The sequence below is a fragment of the Telopea speciosissima genome, chromosome 3 (assembly GCF_018873765.1).
Source record: "Telopea speciosissima isolate NSW1024214 ecotype Mountain lineage chromosome 3, Tspe_v1, whole genome shotgun sequence".
In the NCBI taxonomy this organism is placed as follows: Eukaryota; Viridiplantae; Streptophyta; class Magnoliopsida; order Proteales; family Proteaceae; genus Telopea; species Telopea speciosissima.
Genome location: NC_057918.1, coordinates 53,017,267 through 53,026,259, shown reverse-complemented (window position 1 = coordinate 53,026,259; position 8,993 = coordinate 53,017,267).

The window sequence follows — 8,993 nt, the reverse complement described above, 5'->3', positions numbered from 1 at the left end:
TAATAGCGGTTTATCTTGTTGGAGAGCTAAGCATCATCATCACCCATTACAATGTAAAGTTGACTATAAGGAGAAGCAACAAAGTGGCGATGATGATTACACTGTAAAAGTGAGTAAATTTAATTAAATAAGAGTTTATTTATCACGTAAATCGTACTGGTTTAGAAAGTAGTCCTTACGCGTTTAATTAAGCATCACGTTTAAACATGGTGGTATACAACGTTAATTACCAAACTAGAGGCACCAAACAATGACTGACCGTCCGTGTTATCAATGGTTGTTTTATGCCGTCTTAGTCTTTGGTTCGTCGTTAGCAGACTACTTGATCAAATCATTGGACAATTAGTGTAAGGATATTATGGTAATATTTTTTTATATGTTCTAATATAATCCTACTTGTATTATGGTTCAGACTGTGAGGGACAATCTAGTAATTAATTAGTCCATTTGACAAAAATTCTAGTTTCTCTATAAATACTAATTGGAAACAACAGCTTGAATATTCCCAACTTGATACATAGGTGTAATGCTTTAAGCAACCAGTGCTTAAACCCTAAACCCTAACAATTAAAAGATCAATTATAAGTTTAAAATCTTCACTACAAAACTTTTTTTTTTGGTAGGTATCTATTCTATCTTAATCTAAAGAAACATGAAGACTATGAATCAGCTAGACATAAATTCCAGTTGGGTATGAGCTCATTTTTCTTAACATGAAGAGTTTCTTGTGATGGTTAAGGTGGGATAGTAGGAAAATGCATGTAAAAAGTACAAAAAATAGATCTATGGCTAAACGATTAGGTTGACTAAGTTGGGTTGACATTTGGGTGTGGGCCTAGTCTTATCTACACATGAAAATTTCTAATTTTCATAATTATTTGAAACCTCATTTTTTGGCCATTTTATCTTAAGGTCATTGGAAGGATTTGGAATACCAATGGGGTCCCTAAGAACCTTCAAATCTATACAAAATTGGATCATGCAACATCTCAAAACACCTTGATAATCATCATCTAGGTCATTCCTAGGTTGACAAAATGAGGTGTCTATAGTGCAATAGTTTTCCTAGTTCTTTATGTTGATGACATCTTTTTTATTGGAAATGACTTGGGTATGTTTTTATCTGTTCAAGTGTGACAATCTATTAACTTCACAATGGAGGACCTAGGAGATGCTAGACATTAGAATCGCAAGTACAATTCGACGGAAGTGAATTCGAATCATTGCAAACGATGGGAGAAACCATTCAATCTCATAATGAAGCGCTTAAGGTTTCGATCGTTACCTGAAACATAACAAGCGCAAAGCTTCCATGCAATCTTAGCCCTAGGAGTGCAAGTTTGGTCCTGTCTGCCCGAACCCGCCCTAAGCCCAAACAGGGCCTAGGCTGAAATATTTAGCCCTGAGGACGGGTCAGGGCTGGAAATTTCTTGCCCTGAGTCAAGGTCGGGTCAGGTTAGGGTTAAGGGCTCAAGCTAAGCCTAGCCCAGCCAACCCGACCCCGTTTTAATTTATACTATAAAATATATATTGATATGATATATATTATAAATTTTAAACGTCACCCACATTCTGTTATATAATATATTATATATGAAGACAATAAGTGATATAACACATTTTATTACAGTGTTATTTTACGTAAAATTGATAATTTTCTCCGCGGCCCATTTCAGCCCATCCATTTCCTTCCCCTCCCTATGATCAGGGCCAATCAGGGTCAGGCCAACCCGACCCTGAGGGCGGGTCCGGGTTGGATTTTTTTGGCCCTGAGTCAGAGTCAGAGTCAGGTCGGGCCTAGGCCCAGCTATGGGGACTTAGGGTTGGTTTAGGGTTCTATAAAGCCCGGCCCAACCCGACCCTGTTGCAACCCTACTTAGCCCTTTCGCAATGAGTCTCACGCACACATACGACTTTGTGTTTCCTTGAATACAAGCTCCTCCACGATCAATTGGGTTTTTGCCAAAATCCTGATCACAGATTGGTAGAGAAGAAATAGGAGAAGATAGAAAACCTCAACGATATTATGAAAGCTTGTATCAGGGTTTTTCATAGCATATATTTATATAGTGCAAACCCCTAGTATTAAGTGATGTAATAATTACTAAATTATCCTTGGGCTTTCCTATTGGGCATCGAAATCCAATTCATAACTAAATTATTTTTCCAACACTAGTTACATCCTAAACACAAGACTTGTGAGAGATCATAAAAATAGGATGTTGCGACTTTCACACTACTACATTGGCAAAGTTTTGGACCTTCTAGCTAGATATAATATCAGGATCCTAATAAAGGAAATGTTCGTATCAAATATGGTGCAAGTCTTTCTAAGTCTCAATGACCTCAAACTCTTATGTCTCATATATGTCATGTTGCTAAGAATTCCCTAGAATCTAAGGAGAAAAAGGAGAAGAGGGAAGAGGAGGAAAAAGAAGAAGGGGAAATCAAAAGTGACTATTCCTGAATCATTAAACAAAAAAAAGAAATTTGAATGAGAGATTTTTGCAAGAGAGATTTGATGCTCTATTAAACTGGGCTTTGATTTCCGAAAAGATCTAAAGTAGTTTCAAGTTAATTTTTTTTTTTTTGGGTAAGATTTCAAGTTAATTTCAATGTTATATTTTTCTATTTTAGTATGATACGTAGTGTTTTTTTCTAATGAGGACTCTCAAGAGAGGCCAAGATATAATTATTAGATTACTTTTCGAGAGTGGGTTTCTTATGATGTAATTTGGGACTCTCTGGAGAGACCAAGATATAGATTCTCTTCATAGTTATGTCAGTTTCTTTGTTTAGCTTGCTTAAATTTTCTGTTGATGGTCATGCCGAAGGTGAAAATTTAAGCGAGCTTAGTTTTTGGGTTGGGATCTTCTGATGGCCATGTTGAAGGTGGATACCTCTCAAAATCTATTGTACTTTGTATTCTATCAGAGTATGCCAAATTTTTTCTCCTGTACATTCTTTCTTATTTTATTTAATACAAATCTGACCTTTAGCAAAAAACAAATATTTTTTCTAATAAGAATAATAATGTTATTTCATATGTATACTCGAAAAATGTGCATAACAATAATACATTTCATAATGACATAATTAGGGGTGTTAATCGATCGATTCGGTCTGACTAAATCGGTTTTGAGCTGATAATGAGAGAATCCAATTTCAGCATTTTATTTGGGTAGATTTTTTACTATCTTGATTCTCAAACTTGATAACATGAGAATCACCACAATTTTAGGGATCAAGAAAAACTAATTCTTGGATTATTGCAGATGATTATTGAATCCTAGAATTAGTGAGTTTGCCAATTGGCATGGGAGAAAAAAAATTTAAATTGTGGGAATACAGTTCATATATATACCAAGATGGGAAAAAGTTTTTCCTTTCCCCTATAAACTAACGACATGATCAAGGACATGTACAAGGTGCTATTGCAGAGTGTAGAAGACTGCCCAATCAACCAACCAACTAACGAACCAAACAACGTCTAGACACGACAATGACTTCAACTATTGAGTCTTACACTCTTCCTATTAGGTCCATAGAAAAGTTATTGATTGATCAACTTCTGGGTTTCCTTATCTGCTACTTAATCATGGTTGGAGGTATCAATATCGGATCACCCAATGCAACTAATACTGCATGGTTTGGAAGGTGACCGATACCATATCGGTGAAATGGTATGGAGAAGGAATAATAAATAAATAAACACTATTTTTTAAGAAAAACAAGAGGTAAACTTGTCCGATACAGCAGATCCGTATTGGTACCAGATATTGGTATCATATCGGTTTTGAAGGTGACTGATTCCCCATCCAATACCGTGCACTAAAATAATATATATTAGGAGATATATATATATATATATATATATATATATATATTGTGAAGATCCAAGTTCAAGCCTTTATCTCAGGCTTTCAAGTATTATCCAACGTACACCAGTAAGTTACCCTGTAACCTTACTTGTACACCCAAGCTCCTTCTACCCCAAACTCTGTAACTAAGATTCTCTCCAAGTAATAAATCAAATTTATTTCTCAAATATTTCATATCTCAAATTGGCCAGCTCAGCCGCCTTCAAAGCACAGCAGAAGGCTACCTCCAAAATGGTAGACCAACGAGGGTTACCCCCTCTGAGTGCAGCGACCGGTCCTATATTTAGGACTGCAGCACCTGCTAAGCACACACAAAAGCTTATATTTCTGCAATTTTACTTCAAGTTTTACTTTTTCGCTTCGTTTTTCTCTGCATGTTCATCATAAAAGTCACAATATAGTTAAAGATCCTCGATTCTACTGGTATCAGAGCCATTCACCTGAAAGAATAGGCTCGTGATATTGTGACTTGACTCAACTTAAAATTGCAAGTTTCTCTTCTGAGTGGAATAAGTCTGATAGTATCTGAAAATGAACCGGTGAAAGCGGCAGAGGGACTGTAAGTCCGGGAGAAGCCGGTATAACACCAAGTAGTGCCTTAAACCATTTCAGAAGGATTAAATGCACTTTTAAAGGGGGGAGAGTACCCATATCATGGACCGTTTGGACAAATCAATGTCTTCAAGTACCTTTGGAGATTGGAATCAAGATTGTAATGTAATAAGTAATGAAGAACAAAAGAGAGACAGAAGTCTCCAAAACTGGACCATACCCAAGGTTCAGACCAAAGAAGTTTACAAGCAAGACTTAATCAACTTCACTGAAGCTATAAGCACAGTGGAACAAACGATAGACTACAGCCCAAATATGCAGGAAATTTGCCTGCTTAACCCCAAAAGTCTCCAAGATCTTAAACAAAAATATAATTATGTCCACATCGGACTTATCCAAGTAGCAATCAAACCCCTTCACCGGGAAGGACTCAATACCTCTGTCCTCTTAGCCCTAAGAGACACTAGGTTTCTCAAGTTTGATGACTCCCTGATCGGAGCCATAGAAACAAGTATGTGCTATGGACCCGTACACTTCAACTGCTACCCAGACATAAGTCTAGGTCTCAAAGATGAGAACATCCTAGATGCTCCCAAAATTAACCTCAAAACCCATGGCTACAACATGAAGCCTGGATCCATCCCAATTGCTGTGGTTCATAGAATCCAGTACAAGGCCATGAAGAAGATCTCTAGCCCTAGGGCCCTTAGGAGATCTGAGAAAGGTCGAACAAGATACATCGAGACTGACTTTGCACATGCAAGGACCATTCTCCCAAGAACCTATAAATGGGATGAAATCTCGTTCCCTGAAGAATGGAAGCTGCAGTGTTAGATTCCGGTACCCTAAATAGATAACCGTGAGGTCGAGTACAAAACTCAGACCCTCAACGGAGAAGTTTCCATTAGGTTCAATAGGACCCAAGGTATCCCAAAAGGGAAAGAACCTGTAGGATCCTCCAAGATTAAGACCCAACCTGCCAAAGCTTCCTACTCAGGCACACCCTCAAATTTTAGTTACCAAACTGTAAGTAGTCGCCTGACTGGACTTAGGCCATAAGGGAACATCCTACATGGGATGTATCAAGAATACAAAGCTGAAACTCAAACTGAGACTCAAGAGTCTGATTCAACTCCGACACCTCCCAAATCGCCAACATATTCTCAAATGGAAACCCCAACACCAGATGCAAGAGTTGGAGTCATCTTCGCATAAGAAGACTTCCAGATCAACAAACCAATGTTAAGGGAAGATTTTGAATCTTCCAAAAACAAAGAAAAGAAGAACTGGTTCTTTACGACCATCCCTGAAGAACTAAGAACAAAAATTAGAGTTCACTGGTACGACTTCATGACCAGTAACAAGTTCAATATCAAAATTTTCACTTACTTAGAAATCCATGCAAAACAACACCAAATTGACTATTCATTTGGAAGTCTAAACACAAACCAAAAAATAACAAAGTCATGGAAGACAGACACAAATGAAAACATAGAGTCTGTTCATCCTCCATTAGCAAACCTCAAAATAACAATTAATGAAACAGAAGTGTCTGCAACACCTTTCAGATCAACTCATGGAGCATCTGAGAGTGAGAAAAAATTAATAGGTTTATCAAATTATACAAATCAACATCTCTTGACCCTAGGAAAGCAGTTTACTAGAGTCGAAGACTTAGTTCAAAGAAGATCTGAACCTTCAGATCCAGACCCAGGAATTAAAACAAGTTCCTTAAAACAAGACCTCCCAAGTTCTTCATCAAGACCCATGTTCAACCCATACAACATTAACCAAAAAACACTCTAAGGCTCTGAACAAAATAGATGCCCTGAGAGAAATTGAACAAAGGTTAAGATCACTGCTCATCCCTGAGACACCCCAGAAGGAGTCTCAAAACCAGTCTCAAGTTTCTGACAATACCAAAACCGTTGGAGTCATTAACAAAGACTCTGATGAAGAACCAAACACAATCAATGCTATCATCAAAGATAGTTTCCAAAGGTCTTACCCAAAACCCACATTTCCAGACCTGCAAATGGAGAATCAAGGAATATATCATCAGGCCTCCTATCAAAGCGGAGTCATCTATGAATGGAACATAGATGGTATGTCCGAGTACAACATAATAAAGAAATTACAAGAAATGACCATGGTAGCCAATGCCTATCGTATCAAAGAGACATCTGACCAAGCCGTCGCTGATCTCCTGGCTTCAGGATTCACCGGCCAACTCAAAGGATGGTGGGACTATGTCCTAACCATTAATCAGAAACATGACATCCTAATGACAGTTCAAACAACTGAGGACGGTGTCATAATAACTGAAAATGGCAGACCTGTTGAGGATGCCGTCAACACTTTGATTTTCAATATAACCAAATATTTTTTAGGAGACCCATCTAGGTTAAAAGATAGGTCCTCTGAACAATTAACAAATTTAAGATGCAGAAAGCTGCATGACTTCAAGTGGTACAAAGACATCTTCATGACGAAGGTGTTAACCAGAGAGGATGCAAATTCTCCTTTCTGGAAAGAAAAATTTATAACTGGTTTACCAAGTGTCTTCTCTGAGAAGATCAAACAAAGACTTAGAAAAGCAAATAATGGTGAAATCCCGTACCAAAACCTAACCTATGGTGATTTAATAAACACCATCCATGAAGAAGGCATTGCCCTTTGTACAGACCTCAAATTAGCAAAACAAATGAAAAAAGAGACTAAGTCTTACAAAGAACTGGGTGGCTTCTGTGAACAATACGGATTCCCGATTCCCAAACCTCCTTCAAATAAGAAGGATAAAAAACATTTTAAAAACAGAAAAAATTTTAGAGAAAAATACTCTAAGGAACCAACAAAAGAATTTTATACCAAACCCAGGTATTCAAAGAAGAAGAGGTTTCAATCCAAGAAACCCCAAGAGGAAACAAAAGATAAACCCTCAACAAGTTTCGATAAAAGAAAATGTTTTAATTGTGGAAAATTAGGCCACATTACAAAATATTGCAAGGCAGCCAAAAAGGTTAGCCTGCTAAACCTGGACCAAGAAACCCAAAACAAAATATTCAAAATATTCGTCGAGTCTAACTCAGACTCAGACGACTCAGAAGACGAAGTCTTCTATGATGTCAACCAAATCAATCAAGACACTGAGTCCAGCAGTGACTCTGAACCGGATGTAGTTGCATGCAACTGTGTCACAAACGTCATTAATGAATATTCTTCTTCTGAAGAATACTCGAAAACAAAGAGCATCGAAATGATTAGGCAATCATTCTTTGATGCAATTGAACAAATTGTTGATGTCCAGATCAGAAAACAGTGTCTAGAAGAAGCCAGACAGGCTTTAGAAGACAATAAAGAAAGGCAAAAGCCTTACGACATTAATCAAGTATTCAAAAGGTTTGACAAACAAAAATCTGTTGAAAAATCAGATAAAACAAGAATAACAAATCTTGAATTAACTATTCAAGAATTAAAAAGAGAAATTAAAGAAGTCAAAGAAGAACTAATTAAACTCAAAGGGAAAGCCAAACAAACCCCAAAAAATTTGGAAACAGAAACAAGTTACGTGGAGAGTATCTCTCCTCAAAAATGGTTTGTCAAAGTCAACATGACTATTGACTCACTATACAAATTGACTTCTATGGCCCTGATTGATTCAGGAGCACAGTTAAACTGTATCCAAGAAGGACTTGTCCCTTCCTAATATTATCAAAGGACTAAACAGAGGTTAACCACTGCCAGCGGGGCCTACCTCGATGTCCAATACAAACTTCCAGAAGTCCACATATGCAACCAAGGGGTATGTTTCAAACAGTCCTTCATTCTGGTCAAAGACCTTGACAGTCAAGTAATCCTAGGACAGCCCTTCATAGAGCTGATCAAACCTTTCAAAGTTACAAATCTAGGATTAACGACCAAGATAGGAGGACAAAAAATTAGCTTCGAGTTTTTAGAACCCTCCGATATGGAGCAAATTAAAAATCTAAAGACCCTAGCTATTACAAAAGACCCCTCCATTAATAGGATCAAATCCAAAGAAAAGCATTTAAAACACCTGAAACAGGAAATAATGCACATAAAAACTGTAGAAACCCTACAGAAGAAAGAAACACAAGATCAAATAGATAAGTTAAGACTTCAAATAGAAAGCAACTTGTGCTCTGAATTCCTTGATGTCTTCTGGCACAGGAAAAGACACATAGTCAAATTACCCTATGAACAGGAGTTCTCTGAAAAGAACATCCCAACCAAGGCAAGACCAATCCAAATGAGCCAAGAGCTCCAAGAAACTTGTAAAAAAGAGATCCAAGATCGCTTAGATAAGAAACTAATCAGGAAGAGCCGATCACCTTGGAGCTGTGCGGCTTTCTATGTAAACAAGAACTCAGAAATAGAAAGAGGAACCCCTAGGCTAGTAATTAATTACAAGCCCCTGAATGAGGTCCTCCAATGGATCAGATACCCAATCCCAACTAAGAAAGACTTGCTCCAAAAAATACACCAAGCAAAAGGGTTTTCAAAATTCGATATGAAATCTAGATTCTGGTAAGTCCAGGT